Consider the following 22,620-nt stretch of genomic DNA (forward strand, 5'->3'; position numbering starts at 1 on the left):
CCCCTGTCAGAGTTTTTCGTTATAAAGATTTTTTCCCAATTTGTTGTTTCCCTTCTGATTTTGACTACATTGTTTTTGTTTGTACAAAAGCTTTTTAGTTTAATATAATCAAAACCATTTAATTTACATTTTGTAATTAATTTACCTATTTAACGCCATACCTATCAAGCTACCAAAAAAACTTCTTTGCTGAATTAGAAAAAACTATAACAAATTTCATTTGGAATAACAAAAGATCAAGAATATCAAGGGAAATAATGAAAAAAAATGTGAAGGAAGGGGGCTTAGCAGTACCAGATATTAAACTATACTATAAAGCAGCAGTCATCAAAACAATATGGTACTGGCTAAGAGATAGAGAGGAGGATCAGTGGAATAGACTTGGGGTAAATGACATCAGCAAGACAGTGTATGATAAACCCAAAGAGCCCAACTTTTGGGACATGAATCCACTATTTGACAAAAACTGCTGGGAAATTTGGAAAACAATATGGGAGAGATTAGGTCTAGATCAACACCTCACACCCTACACCAAGATAAATTCAGAATGGGTGAATGACCTGAATATAAAGAGGGAAACTATAAATAAGTTAAGTGAACACAGAATAGTATACTTGTCAGATCTCTGGGAAAGGAAAGACTTTAAAACCAAGCAAGAATTAGAGAAAATTACAAAATGTAAATTAAATGGTTTTGATTATATTAAACTAAAAAGCTTTTGTTCAAATTGAATTTTAATCTATGTTTCTATAGGCCTTTAATGAATGTAATTTTTGCTGTATTATAATTTGAGAAGGATGCATTTACTATTTCTGCTTTTTTGCATTTGGCTTTGTGGAGATTTTTTTTTTTTGCCCAATTACATGGTTATTTTTTTGTAGCTGCTTTATACTTCTGAGAAAAAAAGATATGTTCCTTTCTATTCTCATTCAATTTTCTCCAGAGGTCCATCATATCTAAATTTTCTGAAATTATATTCAACTCCTTAACTTTTTTGGGGGTTAGATTTATCTAGTTCCTATTTATGAGAGGGAAAAATTGAGGTACCAACTAGTATCATTTTACTATTTGTTTTCTCCTGTAACTCATTCAACTTTTAAGAATTTGGATACTATGCCACTTGGTACATATATGTTTAGAATTGATGTTACTTCATTGTCTATGGTACTTTTTATTAATATGTAGTTTTCCTGATTATCTCTTTTAATTAGATCTATTTTTGATTTTTTTGTTCCTCCTTGTTTCCCTTTTTATGCTTCTTTTTTTTTTTAAACCCTTGTACTTCGGTGTATTGTCTCATAGGTGGAAGAGTGGTAAGGGTGGGCAATGGGGGTCAAGTGACTTGCCCAGGGTCACACAGCTGGGAAGTGGCTGAGGCCGGTTTGAACCTAGGACCTCCTGTCTCTAGGCCTGACTCTCACTCCACTGAGCTACCCAGCTGCCCCCCTTTTTATGCTTCTCTTGGGTCTTGTATTTGAAAGTAAAAATTTCTATTCAGTTCTGGTCTTTTTCATCAGGAATGCTCAAGACTCCTTCAGGTCACCGAATATACATCCCTCTCCCTCTCCTCAAAGAATTATATTTAGTTGTGTTAGGCAGATGATTCTTAGTGGAATCTCAACTCTTTAGCCCTTCAAAATTTCATATTCCAAGTCTTCCAATCCTTTATTGTAGAAGCTGCTAAATATTATATGATCCATGGTATTTGAATTATTTTCTTTTTTGTCTGCTTTTGCAATATTTTCTACATGATCTGGGAACTCTGAAATTTGACTGTAATATTCCTGAGAATTTTCATTTTGGGATTTCTTTCAGCAGATAAAAGGAAGATTCTTTCAATTTCTATTTTATCCTCTGATTCTTTGATATCAGGACAGTTTTTCTTGATAATTTCCCAAAATATGATGTTGAGGCTTTTTTTTTTTGCATCATGGCTTTCAGTTAGTCCAATATTTTAAAAATTCTCTCTCCATGATCTATTTTCCAGGTCAGTTGTTTTCCTAATAAGATATTTTACATTTTTTCTATTTTTTCATTCTTTTGATTTTATTTTAGTGTTTCTTCATGTCTCATGGAGTTATTAACTTCCACTTGCCCAATTCTAATTTTTTTCACCGACTCTTACCTTCTGTCTTAGAATTGATACTAAGTATTGGTACAGAAGAGGGGTAAAGATACCTGGGATTAAGTGACTTGCTCAGAATTACACAGATAGGAAGTGTCAGGTCACATTTGAATACAGGACCTACCTCCCATCTCCAGGTCTGGATTTCTATCCACTGAGCCACTTAGCTGTCCCCTAATTCTAATTTTTAAAGAATTGTTTTCTTCAGTGAGTTTTTATGTCACCTTTTCTATTTGCCCAATCCTGCTTTTTTAAAAGAATTTCTTCTCTCCATTGGATTTTTGTATCTCTTTTACCAAGTTCTTGACTCCCTTTTCATGATTTTCTTGTATCATTCTCATTTTGGGGGGGGGGTTCACTACTTCTCTCATCTGATTTTTAAAACCCTTTTTGAGCTCTTCTAGGAATTCTTTTTGGGTGTGTGAGCAATTCACATTATTCTTTAAGGCTTTATGTGTAGTTGCTTTGATTTAATTGTTTTATTCTGGGTGTGTGTCTCCATTTTCCCTATAGCCAGTTTTTTTTTTTGCTCATTTTTACAGCCCCTTTCATGATTTTTGACGTAATGTTAAAGTTGGGCCCTGCTCCCAGGATGGAATGGGCATTGTCCTAAGTTGCATGTTTTGTGTGTGTGTGTGTGTGTGTGTGTGTGTGTGTGTGTGTGTGTGTGTGTGTTTTGCTATTTTCAGAGAGAGTTCTGGGATTTGTAAGCTTTTAATTTTTCCTAGGTGGTATGATCTAAGGAGAGGTGTGGTCACTGCTCTCCTGGCCTGTGCTCTGGTCTGTAAGTGACCCCAAGCACTCTTGTCCACCTTGGAACTGTGACCAGGGTCCCTGCTTCCTTGGGGTTACAAGTGTTGATATGCTAATATTCCTCTCTGCCTTGGGACTGTGACTCTGATTTGTGTGTGGGCAATGCATAAGAGTCCTGCACCAGGCTATACCCAGTGCCAAAAAAATGTCCCTTGTAATTTTATGACAATTTGTCCAAGCCCCTTACCATTTGTGGGCTAAGAGCTCTGGAAGCTACCATAGATGTACACACTCCAAAGGCTTAGACTGTATTGGGCTCCACTTTCATTCTGCTGAAACAAACCTTTCCTGTCAACCTTCTAAGTTTTCTTGAACAGGAAAATTGTTTAACTCCAACATTTTGTTGGTTCTACCATTTCAGAATTCACTTTGAGACATTATGTTAAAGTTGTTTGGAGGGGAATTGGTTCTGCTTTCTACATTGTATTTCTTAAAATGCTTTGCTCATTCTCAAGGGGAATGACTGGGATGTGTGTGGGAGTAACTAAACAACTGAACTTTATTAAAACTGCTGTGTTCAGAATATATCCATATATCATGGCTATGTCTATGTGGCTTGAAGACAGACAAGAATTAACATTTCTAACATCTCTTCCCTTCTTCCCAATCCCACTTCCAGGAAGGCAAGCATGAAGTTAGAGCCAGAGGCTACGCATTGTACTATCTCAAAGAGATAGGGGTACTGAGCAAGAATTATTATCTATTTATATCCTTACATATTTTTGGTCTAGGGGGAATGTAATTTTCATGTTCAAGTTAAGTTCCTTATTGCTAGTTCTTAATAACCAAAGGGAGTTCTCAAGCTTTATGACTAAAGCTTGACTCATTGCCCACCAAATACAAGTTCCATAATGAAAATGTACACAAAAATAACAAAGAAATCCTTTATCTAAGTTTATAACAAAACTTAAAACAGAAAAAGTATACATTTGAAAATATATACCATGTAATACACAGAGTAAATGGTCTCTTCCTCCTGGGAGCAAGATAATCCAGCTCAATTGAGTCTCAGATCTCATCAAAAGGGGAAATTCCCTGATCTCTAGTGTAGCAAGCTGTGGATGGGCACATGATAGAAGCCACTAATTCTTCTAAGGTCTTTCTCCCTTCAGGAGAGCTGAAGAGAGTCTGGCACTGTACATCTTCTCTCTAGAAGCTGGAAGTCAGAAGTATCTGAAAAAAAAATGAAGAGAAGGGATCTCTCTTCTCTTGATCTCACCAACTCTGTTTCTCTCTTTACATGGTGTTGGAACACTGATTTCAACCAATGAGAAGAGAATTTTATACTAATGGGCTTTGGGGGTTTGGGTCACACCCTTATGTTTACTTCCTTTCCCTCTCCCCCATCAACCCCACCAGTATTGGGGAAACTGATTTTTTAATTGTTCAATTAATCTTTAATTAGGTATTGTTTATTTCTTGAATCTATACAAAAGAGTAAAAAATTTCATACAGGTATAGGACCAATTCTATTATGCCAAGATTAAATTACCAAGGTTTAGTGAAAATGCAGACTCAGGAAGGAGGCAAGGTTTTTATTGGGGCCTTGGAGCTATTCTGATTGTGTAAATCAAAATTAGCTATAGTTCTTAGACTAATAAGATGAGCAGAGCAACTGTGGGGAGAGATAGAGCTGTGAGGTAGAAAGTTGTCCACTCTCACAGCCATACAGAGTTTGACATTCCTTTAGCATACCATGCTCCAGTAGAACAAAATATCATTTTGCAACCTCCCATTGACTTGTCCTTTTTGGTGAATGGGATTGGTTATTGGCTGGGAAGCTACTGACTTCGTTATGGTACTTAACTCTATCTTTCATCCATTCCCCAGCTTTACGTCCCCACAAAAACGGACAATTAGTTAGTAGAATGCAAGTTTCTTGAGAGAAGGAATTGGGTTGTTTTTTTTCTCTCAATATCCCCAAAGCCTTGCATATTGCAGGTGCTTAATTTTTTATTTTCAGATCAAATTGGAGAGTTCTGGTCCCATGGCTCTGCAGTTGATATGATCTTGGATGTAACTATGACTTAAATATGAAGATGAATACTAACTCTCATATTAAAGGAAAGGTTTAAAATGTGATTTCTGAGATAGATTATTATAAGCTCTAGACCCATGTTGGCAAACCTATGGCATGCATGCTGGAGGAGACTGCCCTCCTCTCCCTCACCACGTATACCTGTAAGAGGGAAATCGGTTTTAAAAGCAGATTTGGAAGTTTAGTCAGGCAGGCTGGCAGGAGCTAAGATTCCAACCTGGAACACAGCAAGGGACTGAACACAGAGGACTCTCTCTAAGGGCAGTTGGGGTTTTGAAGGAGTTAGGGAACTACTGACCTGAGAGTCTGTGGATTTGGGGTATCTCTGAGCAACATCTGAAACATCTCAACTAGCAGGAACTAGGAGAGCAGGTTGAGAATACTGTCTTGTTTAGTGGACAAGCAAGATCAGTCTCCCTGACTTCTCTAAAGATTTATTTGGCTGGAACCTGTGCTCAGAATATACTTGGACTGAAAGATTTTGAGCTACTGATCAAGACCATCAGACCATCTATGTGAGATCCCATTAGTCCTTTGTGTCTTGGCTACCTGCATAGTGTTAATGTAGGGAAATCCTTTTAACCTTTAACCCTGAATTGATCCCATAGATCATTTAGAGTAGTGAGACCTCTCCTACATCTTTTACCCTTAAATTAGCTATTAAAAGTGTTTTCTTTACTTCCTGTTGTTTCTCTCCCTGTAGAAATAAGATATCTCTGGCTGAGAGAATGTCAGTTTAACTGACCAACTGCCTGCCATTTCCCAAACCTCACATCCCTATTTGGGTTTCCTGCGTTTACCTATCAGTTATCCCTTGTCCAAGTAGTCCTTCTTTTCCCCTTTCTCTAAACCCAGTAACCCAGTGTTTTAATTATTTACCCATAAGACACCTGAGGACATTTCTCCCATCAATGGCCCCTCTGTCCAGCAGCCCAATGGGAGCTCTTCCTCCCTCTCCTGTCTGGGGGAAGATGGGGTGGGGATGCTCACATGTGGCATGAGGGTTGCAGTTTGAGCACTCAGTCTCTAAAAGGTTCACCATCACTGCTCTAGACTTTCCAATTGCAATATTTTTAGCATCTTCCCTCCAAATGGAGCTGCTCTTTTTATAATGATTTTATGTTGTTAAATGTAAATAGCCTATTGGCTAAGGGATACTTATTTATCATATATGTACCTACAATAGTCTTTAGCAGTAATGGTGAACCTTTTAGAGACCAAATGCCCAAACTGCAACCCTCATGCCTCATGTGAGTCTCCCACCTTACCACAGACAGGGAAGGAAGAAAGTACTCCCATTGGACTGCTGGGCAGAGGCGTGGGTGATGAGAGAAATGTCCTCAGGCACATGTGGAAAAGGGGGGGAGGGGAGCAGCCCCCGCTGACACACATGCCATATGTTTGCCAACACAGGTCTATAGCAAGGATTTAAGCTGTTCTCAGATCCATGGGAAGTACTCCTATCCAACCATTGCTACAATGCAATATGGTTTTTCTATTACAATAATGGAATATGTCAGAGCTGGAAGGGACCATAGAGATTTTTCAATCCAAACTCTTCATTTCATACATGAGGAAACTGAGATCCAAAGAACTTCAATGATTTCCTTATGGTCACACAACTATCTAGTGGCAGATCCAGCACTTGATGTCAAATCGCCTGGTTCCAATTCTCTTTACATCACACCAGAGAGAGAGATGGAAGAAAGAGGTGGGGAAAGTGGATTTATTAAACCTGTTCTCTGCAGTTTCAGACTTTAACACTTTCAAATAAGAACTTTTCAAAAGAGCAAACTTTCTTTTAATAATTAGCTTTGCTTTTATAGTTGGGAGTGACTATTGGGAAAGTAGAAAATTAGTCAACAAAGATTTACTGAAGTACTTACTACAGATGAGGCACTATGTTTAATGCTGGGGATATAAAAAATAGTTAACAAATTCCCTGCCCTCAAGGAACTTACATTCTAATGATGGAGATAGCTTGTAAATAATTAGGTACATTATATATCCCTTGCCCTCAAGGCCTAATTTGTTATTCTGGCATCCCTCTGGAGAAAGGGAACAAGCATTTATTAAGTTCCTACTAAGTGCCAAGCATTTTGCAAAAATTATCTCATTTTGTCCTTACAACAACCCAGCGAGGTTGTGACAATTTTTAAAAAGCTATTTATTTATTAATTTATTTTTATTTTATTGATTAATTATGAAAAATTTTCCATGGTTACATGATTCATATTCTTTCCCTCCCCTCCCATAGCCAATGCGCAATTCCACTGGGTTTTACATGTGTCATTGATTAAGACCTATTTCCATATTATTGATAGTTGCACTGGGGTGGTTGTTTAGAGTCTACATCCCCAATCATGTCCCCATCAACCCATGTGGTCAAGCAGTTGTTTTTCTTCTGTGTTTCTGCTCCCAGAGTTCTTTCTCTGAATGTGGATAGTGTTCTTCCTCATAAGTCTGAGGTTGTGACTATTATGTGACTGTTATTATTACCTCCCTTTTATAGTTGAGGAGTAACTTGTCCAAGGTAATACAATTGCTAACTGTCTAAGAGAGGAACTTGGGTCTTCCTGATTCTAGGCCTACTGCTCTATCCCTTGTACCACCTGGAGAGAGGACGAGAGGACAGAGATAGGAAGGGGTGTTGAGGTATGGAGTGGGAAGTAGGATGAGGAGATGGGGAGGGAGAGGGAAAGAGAAGAGGGGGTGAGGGGAGGAGGAGAAAGAGAGAGAGAAAGAGAGCGAGTCTCCCTCATTTTGCAGTTAGGCTTGTTTTTAGAAGAGTAGATGCACAAAATCCTTTTTATTATCTCCAAGTAACTGTACAGTAAGTAGATTACAATGGCTGATAGGTGGAACCATAGCTCATGTATACACATGGTAGACTATCATATGTAATACTGAATGTATTATGTATGTAATAATGAAAATAAAATTCATTTAAGATGAATTTTAAAGATTTAAAAAATATATATCATGAACCTGACACTTGGGTATAATGGGGATTAGACATGAGAACAAAATTATCTCCATGAAATAGTACGATTATAAAAAGAAAAATTTCTGGTGCCTCAAGTCCACCCTTTAAGATTTAGCACTGAACCACTTATCTCCATAAAGAAAAAGTAAATATGTCTATACTAATTTTACATGAAACATTTTGAACCCAAGGGCATGACTCCTAAAGGATTTTTACCAGGTTATTGTGGTGGGAATTAGGGCTGAGCTTGCACATGACTTAACATACATTTCCTTCTTTCCTGACTCTTCTATAGTAAGGATGTGATATTACTTGAGGATTTCAGTATAGAGAACTCATCACTGTCAAGGGGAACCGGTGCTAAGAATTCAGTGGCCATCTAATGGGTGGTTCCTAATGGAAAAGACAGGTGACCATGAAGGATAGACTAAGTAAGTAGTTCACATTTCAAATCTTCCAGCTAACTGAGACTTAGCCTCTTGATATCAGCAACCATTACCTTGTGGAGATAGAACTGAGTGTGACACCAGACCAGACCCTCACCCACATTCTTGCTATCCTCACTACGGTGCTACTCCTCACTATGAGAATTTTACTTATGTACCACCTTTGCCTTCAGGACCCTGGCTTCCCTATTTTAATATTCTCCAGGGGCTGGCCCTTTTCTCCTCTCCCGTACTTTCTTTATTCAACCCTTTCTCCTCATCTTCCTCAGGGTCACCTTTCCCTTCTCTTTATCTGCCCCTATTTGCTCTCTCTTCTCTGCCCTCTTCCAATTTATTTTTTCATTTGTGTTCCTGTAACTTGAAGGTGATGTAGAGAGATGACCCCGGAACAAGGCCACTGCCTGAGCTTTGAAGTCAACTATCTTTGAGACTCTGCTGACTCAATTCAGGATGCAACTCCACCATCAAGAGCATTTCCTTAGGAGCTCCACCACCAGACTTGTTGGGCCAAGGGTTGATTCACAAATACATGGAATCCAATCCCAATCCTCTCTTAATCCCTTAAATCCTCTCCCTAAATGTATTCCTGTGGGAGTGCCATGGTCTGAGAGCTAGTGCCTTAGCAGAGCCAAATTTTGGAGAAGCAATTGTTAAACATTTACCACTACAGCTCTGGATAGGACTTTTGCTTTGGGTGGATGGAACTGATGTAATAAATTAGATGCTAGTTGAGAAAGTAGTGTCTCAATTATTTTGGGGTCTATTTGTCAGAAGTAAATTTCCCTCTTTCCAGTGTCGCTTTTTTATGTTATCTTTCAGTGACCTGGAGGTCAAACAACACTGAGTAAATTCAGGTATAGACAAGCCTCAGATAAAGGAAGTTAAAGAACCAATGGACTAATGAGACAGGAAGCTGAGACCGGGAGGAGGTTGTGGTCTTTGGTGTGCTTGTGAAGGAGCAGGTTGGACGTGTGGCAGAGTGTAGGAAGGAGCCCCCATAATGGCGGCTAATAGATTAGAAAGTTAAGTACCTCTCTCCCTCTCTCCTACTTTTCCCTCTCTTTACTACTACTACTACTACTACTACTACTACTACTACTACTACTACTACTACTACTACTACTTTTGATTTAATAAAGTTATTAAGCTACAACAAGCCTCATCATTTTTAACATTACAATTTTCTCTTCAAAGAAAAATGACCTTTTTACTGGAAGTAACTAACAAGGAGCCCAAGATAAGTAAGGAGATAATTAGTGAGTTCTTAGTTGCCCAAGGTAAATTCAAGTCACCTGGGCTTCATGAATCTACCTCCTTGGATCTGGAAAGAACTGACAGACGTTTTCATGGAAAAATTCTGGGAAGAATAATTAAAGAGGTGGTTAGAAGATTTCTAGAAAGAAAATTGATGATTGCAAAGAGCCAGCAACACTTCATCAAGAACAAGTCATGCCAGATTAACTTTATTTCCTTTTTTTTGACGTGATTATTAAGCCAGTAGATGAAGGGAATTCTGTGTATTTAATTTACTGAGATTTTAGCTAAGAGCTTGATAAAGTATGTCATACTATTCTCATGGAGAACTATGGATTCAACAATAATAGAACCAGATGTATTTAGAACTGGTTGGATGTTCAGTTTTGAAGAGTAGTTAATGATTTATTGGCAGTGTCGTTGGAGGTCTTCAGTATAGTATCACAGGGATCTGCATCTGGTCCTGTGCTATCAAATGTTTATTAATTACTTGGATAAAGGCATAAATAGTATGCTTATCAAAAATGTAGATATGGGAGCAGCTAGGTAACTCTGTGGATTGAGAGCCAGGCCTAGAGATGAGAAGTCCTGGGTTCAAATCTGGCCTCATACTTCCTAGCTGTGTGACCCTGGGCAAATCATTTAAAATTGCCAAATCCTTACCACTCTTCTGCCTTGGAATCAATACAAAATATTGATTCTAAGATAGAAGATAAGGGTTTTTTAAAAATGTAAATCACATAAAGCCAGGAGGAATAGTTAATCCAATGGATGGCAGAGTTAGAATCTCAAAGGATCTTAAGAGACCAAAATATTTAAGTCTAATTTGATTAAATTCAATAGAGATTAATGTAAGGCCTTGCAGTTGAGTATAGAAAATCAACTCCATAAGTATAAGATATGGAAACATTATTCTGGAAAAGGTCTTGGAGGTAGGAGAGAGGTTAATAGACTACAAGCTCATTATAAATCAGCAGTATGATATGGCAGCCAAGAAAACTAATGCCATCTTGAGCTGCATCAGGAGGGGCATAGTGTCCAGGAGTTTTTGTTGTTCAGTTGTTTTCAGTTATGTCTGGCTCTTCATCCCCTCATTTACGGTTTTGTTGGCAAAGATACTAGAATGGTTTGCCATTTCCTTCTCCAGCTCATTTTACAGATGAGGAAACTGAGGTAAACAAAATTAAATGACTTGTCCAGGGTCACACAGTTAATAAGTGCATGAAGCCACATATGAACTCAGTTCCTCCTGACTCCAGGCCCAGTGCCCTATCCATTGTGCATCTAGCTGATCCAAAGCAAAAGGAGACTCTGTTTTTCACTCATTTCAGACCTCCTGAATGTCCATGGTCCTTTGAGTCTTTGCTTCAGGCTCTACCCCATCCCCATTAAAATAATCTATTTAAATGCAGTTCCAGATCAGATTAATTTTACTTAGACACACAGATAATCTTTCATTTAAAGAAATCAAAGAAGAAAAATAGTATGTCAGAGGAGAGAAGTATTATTGGCCTCAGAGAACAAGAACTTATATACATCCCTAATGCTTTAGAGTTACAAAGAACTTTAGAGACATGATCTTGTTTGAAACTCAAATCAAGCCTGTGAAAGATAGTGTCATGATTCATTCCTCTTTTACAGATGAGATATCTGAGCCTCAGCAAATGGCCCAAGAATTGCAGAGTCAGGACCAGAACTCGGCCTTACTGAATTTTCCTCCCTGTCCCACACTCTGAAATCCTACCAAACTGGCCTTTCTCTTCTTCATGCATAGTACTCTCTCCCCTAATTTTGAGATTTTGCATTGTCTATCCACCATGCCTGAAATGCACTCACTTCTGTCCCCAACTTCATAGAATCTGTCCTTTTTCAAAATGAAGTTTATGTATTACCATGAAGTTTTTCAGAGTAGTGCCCTCCTCCCTAACTATCTTGCATTTAACTTTTGTTGTTGTTGTTTAGTCATTTTAGTCATGTCCAACTCTTCATGACCCTATGGACCCTCTGTCTATGGGTTTTTCTTTGCAAGATACTGGAGTGGTTTGTCATTTCCTCCTTAAGTGGCAAATAGAGGTTAATAACTCGCCCAATGTTACACAGCTAGCAAATTTCTAAGGTTGGATTTGAATTCAAGTCTTCTTTACTTTAAGCCCAGTGCTCTATCCATTTCTCTACCTAGCTGCCCTTATATTTAACTACATAATTTATTCTTTATATTTCTTATATATTTACCATTATATAGATTTGTTTCCTTCCTAAAAGGAATATTTCTTGAGAATAAGGATTATTTCACTCTTTTATTTATATCTCCAGTGTCTAACAGTGCCTTAAACACAATAGGTGCTTAGCAAATGATTAATTGATTAAAAAGCCAACACTGTAACACCTAGAAGCTTTAAGTAAATGAGGAAACAGAGGGGGAGGGGTTGATCAAAAATTGGATGTGAGCATCAAGAGTAGAGTCCCAAAATATGAATAAACTGCTCTGGGACTCTATTGGAAAGGCTGAATTACAGTGTATGAAATGAAGAGCCTTCCATGAACAAACACTAGTGAGACCTCCCTCTAAAATGATTTCCAAAGCTCCTTTCCCTCTCTAATCTCTAACCTAATCTAATCTCTAATCCTTGCATTGGCATGAAAAAAGAAAATCCCTTTTTTCTTCCTCCCTTAGGTTCATGAGATTTGTTCAAAGCAATAAATGTAAGCCATACCTCTACCCAAGTAGATTCAGAGACTGAAGTTTCAGAGTTCCAGCATTTAGTGTCACATTTTGAGCATCTCCCTGGGTTTCAGTTCATTAGACCAAGGGAGTTCTCCTTTCTCCCCACCAGTCTTCTCTAGTTGTGGCTTAAGATTGGAAATAGGAATGGAAAGACATAAAGAGAAGGTGCTAGAAAATACCTCTGGGAACAGAGGAAAATCTGGCACTGTTCCCTTGCACTTGGTTATAAAGAGTTTGGGTTGGGTATAAGAAGACCAAAAAAAGGATTATAGGAACCAGGTTATGAAGGGCTTAAAGGCCAAATAGATGATTTTCTATTTTATCCACTGGAGACAAGCCACTTGAGATGAATGGGAAAGGGAAGGAGTAGAATCATGCTAACTTATGAAAATTATCTAACTTGTCATTAAGAGGGAATACCCACACAGATTCCTTCGCACATTGCCTATGTAAGATAAGTATGGCCACTAAGGTTATCTACATTTTTAGATGTGACTCATGGGTGGCATGGATGGATATGGTCAAAGTCCACTTTTGTGGAGAGGAGAAAATCCAAGGGTCATTCATGTACCCTATTTGGGCAAATGAAGGGGCAACCCAGAGACCAAATATACTTTCCTCCAGTCACTGAGAGGAGTATTGGGCTAGAATTAAATCTATTTAACCCCGTCAAATGTTTCTTGTCTAAGAGTAAAATGTTTAGGGGTTCTGAAGGAAAGATACTCCCATAGTTGCTTTAAAGTGGGGAGGGAGAATAGCCCTTAGCCTCTGCTTGCTAGTTTAAATATTTCCTACTGAACTCTGGTCACACAAAAGTCTAACACAAATAGTGAATACCAGGTAAATCCATTTATCTAAACAAAACGGCAAACAGAAATTAGAGATTAGAGTGTGTTCTCCTATCCCCAAATACATAAAAGTGAATGAGTTTTTTTTACCTGTGAGTGAAATATTTCCACTTAAGAAGAGAGACTAATTTCATCTCATTCTAGCTGTCTCTAGAGAAGCAACATGGAAATTGGGAACATTCTGAGGAATCAGCTCCCCCTACATGCCCATCATTTCTTTCTCCATATGTGTTTTTCCTAAAGAGTCTCTCAAATCCCTCCCCCCAGAAGTTCGCTACCTACAGCTGCCAGGGTTGTTTTTGTCCAGCTTAGAATGATTTCTCCCAATCAGGCATCTGGAGGCCTGAAGTACAGAAATGTCCTTCCCTCACCTAGTTTGGATGACTAGCTTGAACTAGCTCTAGAGATCTTACCATTAAGTTTTCAGTGTAAGCATTTAAACCTCCTCAATCAGCAAGTACCATGTGGGGCTTGATTTATTGTTTCATTGGTTGTCTAGATTTTTCAAAGTGATGGAAAAATATTAATAATGCAAAGTAAACTTAAAAGTATGTTTTATGTGCATTGTTTTTCTGGACAGTTGGTTGTTAAACATTTATCAGCATACTCCTGGAGCTAGGTTATATCTAAAGTCAAAATTGGTTTTTGCCCATGAAGTTTAATGGTCTGTTTATGTTGACTGGGAGTGGGAGTAGTGTAAAAAGAGTAAGTAGAATAGGTTAGAAAGAACTGTACAAGATCCCAAGAGAAGAATTGACTCGTGTTTAAATCATTCAGTAGCAACCCAAGTCTAGGGTGATGAGGAATTGGCTGGAGGGGACTACCATTTGTCAGTTCCTTCTGAAGGAAATTCTATTTGATCCCATGCCCAATGCACCATATAGGGATGAAATCTGCCCTCTAGAATCCACAAAAATGTTGTCAACGTGATAAAATAAGGCTGTATAGGAAGGAAAATGCTTTGTATAATTTAAAGTGCTGTGTTTTCTATTTATGCAAAATATTCAGCTTGGCATTTCCAGCCCTTCACAAGCTGGTCTCCACTTACTTCTCTAGATTATTTTCATACCATTTTAATTCCAAACATAAAATTTACACAGTGTTCCAACAAGGCTAGTCAACATGCTGTTCCCTGTACCTGGTATCCCATCTCTTATCTCTAAGCCTTTGTGGTAGTATTTCCTCATATTTAAAAAGTGCCTCCAATCTCAACTCTCCCTCTTGGAATCTCTAACTCTCTTCGAAGTTTAGCTCTAAAATGCAAATCAAAACAACTCTGAGCTATCACCTTACACCTAACAGATTGACTAATGTGACAGCAAAGGAAAGTAATAAATGTTGGAGGGGGTGTGGCAAAATTGGGACATTAATGCATTGCTGGTGGAGTTGTGAACTGATCCAACCATTCTGGATGGCAATTTGGAACTATGCCCAAAGGGTGCTAAAAGACTGTCTGCTTTTTGATCCAGCCATACCACTGCCGGGTTTATAACCCCAAAGAGATCATAGGGAAAAAGACTTGTACAAAAAATTTATAGCCATGCTCTTTGTGGTGGCAAAAAATTGGAAAATGAGGGTATGTCCTTTGATTGGAGAATGGCTGAACAAATTGTGGTATCTGTTGGTGATAGAATACTATTGTGCTCAAAGGAATAATGAACTGGAAGAATTCCATATGAACTGGAACAACCTCCAGGAATTGATACAGAGTGAAAGGAGCAGAACCAGAAGAACATTATACACAAAGATGGATACACTGTGATACAATCCAATGTAATGGACTTCTCTACTAGCAGCAATGCAATGATCCAGGACAACTCTGAGGGACTAATGAGAAAGAATGCTATCTACATTCAGAGGAAGAACTACAGGAATGGAAACACAGAAGAAAAACAAATGCCTGATCACATGGGTTGATGGGGATATGATTGGGGATATTGACTCTAAACGTGCACCCTAGTGCAACTATCAATAATATGGAAATGGGTCTTGATCAATGACACCTGTAAAACCTAGTGGAATTGTGCATTGGCTACAGAAAGGTAGGGGAGAGGAGGGAAAGAACATGAATCTTGTAACCATGTAAAATATTCTTAATTAAAATGTCCAAATTAAAAAAAATTAAGTTTAGCTCTAATTCTTCCTCTTACACATGTTTTTTTTCCAGATTTTCTCGATTGTTCATGCCTTGCTTCCCTATTGAAGTTTCTTTGTATCCCTTTGGACAATATGATACTTATTTAACTATCTATCTATCTGTCTGTCTATCTATCTATCTATCTATCTATCTATCTATCTATCTATCTATCTACCTATTCATNTCTATCTATCTATCTATCTATCTATCTATCTATCTATCTATCTATCTACCTATCTACCTATTCATCCATCCATCTATTGGACCATCCATCTGTCTATCTGTCTATCCATCCATCTATTTACCTCTCTCTCCATCCACATCTATCTATCTGTCTTTCTGACTGACTGTCTATCCATCCATTTATCCATCCATCTATCTATCTATCTGTTGTATCTTCTCATTAGAATTTAAGTTCTTTGAGGACAAGGACTATTTCATTTTTATCTTTGTATGCCTAGCACCTGGCCCCACATCTTGCACATAGTGCATGTTTTACAATTGTTGTTGAATTACTGCATTACTTCCTATTGTTTCTTTCTACAAACACTTTCTCCTGCCAATCTGAGCTTTCCCAGCTCAGAAACTTTCCTCATGATATTCCATCTACTTGGAATGTACTCACTTTTCATTTTCTAGGCAAAATCCCATTCATCCTTTAAATCTTAATGCAAGGGGTACCTTCCCTGAGTATCCCAGCAGGGATAATTTACAGCCTTTTAAAATGGACAAAGCATTTTTCTCACAAACCCTACTAAGTAGGGAGAACATATATTATTATCCCCATCGGAAGAAGTAGAGGCATTCATTATTCAAAATCAGGTTCTTGGGACTTCAAATGTAACCCTCTGTATACCAACAACAGCAGGAGAATGAATGAATGAATGAATGAATGAATGATTAAATTAGTGGATGAGTATGACACAAATCACTTTATATATTTTTATTTCATTTGAACCCAACAACTACTGCGTGAGGTAGGTACTATTCTTATGATTCATTTACTGGTTAGGAAACTGAAGCTCAGAGGTTAAGGGACATCCCCAAGGTCACATAGCATCTGAGGCAGAATTGAAACTCAGGTCATCTTGACCCCAACACGATATAGACACTTATTTTCTATGAAAGCATATAATGAAACAAGCCACACACAATGCTTCTATTGTATGATATACAGTAATAATAATACCAATAGGAAAAAATGATTTTTAAAGTTAAAAATCATTTCCTTTCATCATTCCTCAGAAGCTTTTCTCATTACAGTCTTACTGTAATGAGAATGAGAAATTTACTTTTCCACAATCTCTGAAGCAAAACACATTGTTGGTGCTTATAAAAAAAGAAATAATACAAATAAGAGATTGTGAGAGCTTTGAAGTACTGAAGGACAATGGTAGGTTCCTTTCTGGAGCTGGGATTTTCCTAATAGCTGATTCTTATCACATATCTCTGAGCCCAAGACAATGAAAACAACCCAGCAGGAATAAAAGGACACATGAGAAATGCGCTCATAAAGGCTGAAAACAGTCAAGAAGTGCCTGGGCCCTTCTGGTAAATAAATAGATATTGGTAGGAGATAGGCACATATTATCTTGAGGTTTCTTTTTATAGCTCAGTTCCAGCATTGTTTTTTCCTTCGAAAGGGATGTAGGGGCCAGAGCAGGCTACTGGCTATTGTTTTCCAGAATTGTCATTGCACTTTACAGTCATTTTAATGAGTTATTTCTCATGGCCAACCCTTAGAGGCAGGGAGACATAATTATCCCTAGTCTATAGACAGTATAAATCAGGTGAAGACTGAAGGATGACTCAGTAATGGCCTTTGAACATGGAAAAGGTTAGACTACAGAGGATGGAAAGCAGCTATCCTCTGAGGTCAGAATGAAAGAAAATGAGCTGAAGCTAAAAAGTGAAGGATTTAGATTAGATAGGCATGTGCACAGAATAAAGAATCCGATATTTGAGGTCTGGACAACTGAGTTTAAATCCCATCTCTGCTGTTTATTTCCTGTGTGACAATGAGCAAATCACTTAATCTTTCTGTGCCTCAGTTTCTCCCTCAATAAAATAAGAGCAATGATTGATATATAAGCTTGGTTTAGTAGATACATACTGGGATTGTAGTCAAGATGAATTGCTACTATTATTCTATGCATATATCTTGAACAGACAACGAAGATGGAAAATAAACTAATTCTACAAGTGAGGAGGAAGGAGATATTGGGCTAATTTATATTTAAGAACTGTGCTTTGCTTTCAGATTCTAAGCAACTCCAACACCTTTAACACCAATATTTGTTGCTTGCTGCTATATGTCTGTGAATCATGAAACACCATTATCTCAGGATGATTAAACACCAAGGGAAAGAGACATATTTGCAGTAAGGAGGCTTTGGTGTATTAGTAACAACGAGAGTAATGCAGAATAAAAGACATCAGGGGCAAGTACAAATTTAAAAAAAAAAAAAAGGTAGACCAGTCCAGTAAAAAGGATGAGAATACATGGACAGTCTGATACTAACAATGGCACTGGGGGCAGCTGGGTAGCTCAGTGGATTGAGAGGCCTAGAGATGGGAAGTCCTAGATTCAAATCTGGCCTCAGACACTTCCCAGCTATATGACTCTGGGCAAATCACTTGACTCCCATTGCCTAGCCCTTACCACTCTTCTGCCTTGGTACCAATACATAGTATTGACTCTATGATGGAAGGTGAGGGTTTAAAAACAACAACAATGGCACCCTCAAGATATCAGCAAAATGAAATGGAGGCTTCCAGCATGCTGGATGAATCCTTCATGGAGGCTTTAGGGAATGACAGACAAAATATCTTCTAAAGTATTCATATCAAATGTAGCAAAGAATTAGAAACAAAGCTGATACCCATTAATTGGAGAATGTTCGAACAAAATATAGTTAGGGATATGATAGGATATTTTCATGGAAGCAGAAATAAGGAGGGCTAAATAATTCAGGAAACATGAAAAGATTTACTTTTATAAGCAATGCTCCCCAAACCCCCCAACCCCAGAAACAGAAACATGCATGTGAATATGTGTATATATATATATGCACATGTATACATGAATATATGTATATATTTCTAATATTGTAGCTATTTTATATGTATGTATACATATGTAATACATTATCTATCTGTGTAAATATTTTTGTTGTTATTGTTCAACTGTTTTCAGTCATGTCCAACTCCTCATGACTCCATTTGGAGTTTTCTTAACAAAGATACTAGAGCAGTTTGCTATTTCTTCTCCAGCTTATTTGATAGACGAAGAAACTGAAGCCAACAAGGTTAAGTGACTTGCCCAGGGTCATAAGGCTAATAAGTGTCTGATGCCAGATTTGAACTCAAGAAGATGAGTCTTTCTGACTCCAGGCTCAGAAATCTATCCACTGTAACCACCTAGCTGCCTATCTGTGTAAATATGAGTACATGTAAATATATTTTACTTGTAATAAAATATATAACAGCTACAATAATGTAAATGAAAAATTCACTAAAATTCTAAGTTATTGAAAAACTAATACTGGTTCTATATCACAAGTAGCCAAATATATATCCCCTCTTTATGCAGAGATTCGAGAAATTCTGATGGTAGAAGGCAGGAGACCTTGTCAGAGGTTCTCATTCTATCATTTTTTGGCATAAATGTTGGTTTCTTTCTCATTAGAGTATTCAGGGTTTTTTTTGGGGGGGGGAGGAGGGAGGTGTCAGGGAGAGGGGAATAATATCCAGAAGTGACAGTGATGTAAAACAAGAGGAACCAATAAAGTTTAGCTTGAAAACAAAAAGAAAGAATAAAAATCCTACAATATGAAAAATCATAGACAGAGATCTGAACTCAGTTTTTGAAGTTTCCCCAAAGATAAGTTCATTCATATAATTAAGGACCAAAGTCCTTTTCACCAATAATAAAATGTGAACAGAAAGGATTTGTTAATACTGTCTTACAATGAAAAGAACAAGGGAATCAACAGACCTGGCTTCTAGGTCAGGGTCTACCAAAAATCATGTGGTCCTGGACAAATCATTTCAACTCTTTGACTCAGAGTTGCTACTTCTATTAACTGAAGGGGCTGGGCTAGATAACTTTTAATGTTTTTAAAATTCTAAAAACTCATAATTCTATGCAGATTTGGTGGAAATCTTTAACTAGAGGGATGGATTGAGGCATGACTGAAAAAAAATGGGGGTAAATCTGTGCAATGGAGTATTGTTGTGCTGTAGCAAATGGTACCTCTGAGGATGAAAAGTAAAATAACACAAACCAAGAGAACAATATACACGATTACTTCAACAATGGGAATTTAAAGATTACTAAAAGGAAGTCAAGCACTGAGTAATTGAAAAACCAATGAAGGTCCTGGAGGACAGATAATGCACTGTATTTCCCTCTCTCATGACAAAGAGGCAGAGAATGACTAGGACAAGCTATTGTATACTTTATCAAATTACATCACTATATGGAATATTTTTAATAGTTTTTCTTTGTTTTAAGGAAGGGGCCAATCTGGGGAACAGGGTGTTGAAGTGACTTATGTGAAGACAAAAAGGACCAAAAATTGTTGTTTTTTTTTAAAATTAGCTGAAGGTAATGAGAGGGGTGTCAGAAATCCTTTTCTAGGGTGTTTCTGGCCCTAAGAAGCCATTCTAGTTCCAGATAAGTATATTCAACATCAGAAGGCCTGCAGGGGTTGGAGATTAGAGACAAGGACACCATCCAAGGTTGATCAAACTGCTTTTCCACCATGCTTTATAACTAAAGACACCATTTTGAATAGGTCAGACTTCTCCTGAAAGGTAAAAACACATCAAGGGTGTTGACTAGGGCATTCCCCTTGACCATAGATTTATATTAAGAGTTTACTGCTATATATCCCTTGGTCTCCTTCCTGTGAAAACGAGGTCTATTATTATTTATTCAAGGACACAGACGGTTGTCACTCTCAGCCATTATCCAAGTTTTCTTTTCCCCCCATTCCCTGCCTTTTTGCTATTCCTCAGAACTTTCACCATCAAATGGACATTAGGAGAGAGAGAAGACATGAGAAGAAGAGAGAGAAAAGAGTTCAACAGAACACAACTGAATCAGTGAATATGGGAAAGATTTACTGGAATGGAGGCTTTCCATTGTAGATTTTGATTCCCTGTGTCCTGCAGGTCCCCCGTTGTCAATGCAACAGAGCATCAGCTTTATGAACTAGAGCTCTTTTCCTCCATGGACAAAGCCAAGCCTATGGACCTAGAGACAAGTTGATTTAAGTATTCTCATCTCAGCGAAAATGGAGAGATACTTCATTACACTTAGGCAATTACCATGTTCGTTGTACTAAGATGATCAGGCAGCATTAAGAGAAGAAAATAGCCATTTTTCAAAGGCAAAAATCCATGTTTAGGGAAATTTCTTAGACCAACCACAAATACTTTCCTTGTTGTTAACCCAGACTGGGACCTGAGTGATCTAAAGTAATCCTCCTAGGGCTGACCAAGCAATGGTCAGGAGTGATGAGAACATGGATTTTGCTGGGCTTGACATCTAGGGCATGAGACAGCTTGAATCTGAAATTTTTTTTGATTACTCCATTTCCTTGCTGTCTACCCACTTTCCAAAACCTCAGCTAGCTGCTGAAGGCCCCACATGCTTTGAATATCTGCCTGGGAGGGTAATGAAGATGCTTATAAATATTGCTTGAGATTTATCACTTCGGCATGAAATTCCCTGATACGGGCAGGGAGTTTTAAATACTACAGCAACAAGAAGCATATGTTCAGAGATTTGAATTACTGTTTTTTTCATTATTGTCTGCCAAGGACAATATATTTTCCCCCCCTCTTCAAAATAAACATCGTGCTGGAATGTGCCGCAGCAAATGGCTAGGGCTCTATTATATTTCATGCAGCTTTCTAAACAATTTTCAACCCCAGCCTGGCCCTGTGTCAAACAGAAGGCAACCAACAATAGCAAAATCCCATTAAAGCTGAGAAGGTTCCTTCCTGAGGTGAGTGTGGCCAGAAATAGTCATCTTGGCTCACTTTCCAATTTGGCACCAGGGACTAATAATGCGTGGTCTCCTAATGGAAATTATCTAATTTCATCCAAGAGCAGCTCCAGAGAGAGCCGGACTGACGCACTAGCAGTCAATATAACAACATTCTTCTTGAAGAGCTGAACAATGGGGCTTTGGAGGAGCTGTGATAAACCACGTCAGACTCTGGGACAAACACAAGTGTAAAAATAGGCATCAGGGGCACCGACAAAGTCTGTTAATTCCTCGTGTGGGAGGCCAGGGAGGAGGGTTTACTCAGCTCTCAAGGGTGTGTGTGTGGGTGCATTTTATTAGATGTAGTGGTATAAGAATGGTAGAGATAAAAATAAAAGAAGAAGAGGTGGGGGAAGAAAAAGAGGAGGAGGAGGAAAAGAAGAAAAAAGGAAAAAGGAAAAGAGAAAAAGAAATAGAAAAAGATGTAAAAGGAAAGAAGAAAACTAAAAATATGTAGGAAAGAAAAGGATAAAGTAAGTTAAGGAAAGAAAAATGAAGGAAAGAAAAGGCAAAGACGAAGAAGAGAGAAAGGTAGAAAGAAAAAAGAGAAAAAGTCAAAGGAAGAAAGGAGAGAATTTCTTTATACACTATATTCTTTAACTACACTGACCCTATTAATATAAATCTTGCTTCTAGTGGGCTTCCATTAGCATCAGGGAGCTGTTTTTCAAAAGATCTGCACTGTTTCTCTTACAGGAAGTAATGCCCCATTTAAAGATATTAGTGAAGATGAAATTTATAACAAAAAGCTGGAGTTCTGGGAATATCCATGCACCATACAGGGTATATTTTTTTGGCACTGAATCCAACAGCACTTAGAGTTTATGGCACTATAACCTGCTTCCCAGGGCCCCCCAAGACTCTGGACTCACACAGACTAGGTTCACTCCTTGGGGCCACCCTCCAGAAAGTAATTTTCTTTATTTGACTTATTGTACCCTTCTAGAAAACTTCAAGAAGATCTTGAGTATTTATTTTAGAGCTCATATCTAGTTCTCATTAAGCTTGGGTAGGATAGCCTTTATTTTGCCCTCTCAGAAAATGTCCAAAACCCTGAAACATAAAACACTTGACTCATCAACTTCCCCTAGAAGGCAAATAAACTTTGAGGTTGTTGAATAAGCTCCTTCCTTCACCTTGGATGTGTACCATTTGGGTAACTCACAACAACAGGAGGGTCAGCAAGGTC

Source organism: Gracilinanus agilis, chromosome 4 (genome assembly GCF_016433145.1).
Source record: "Gracilinanus agilis isolate LMUSP501 chromosome 4, AgileGrace, whole genome shotgun sequence".
Taxonomy (NCBI): Eukaryota; Metazoa; Chordata; class Mammalia; order Didelphimorphia; family Didelphidae; genus Gracilinanus; species Gracilinanus agilis.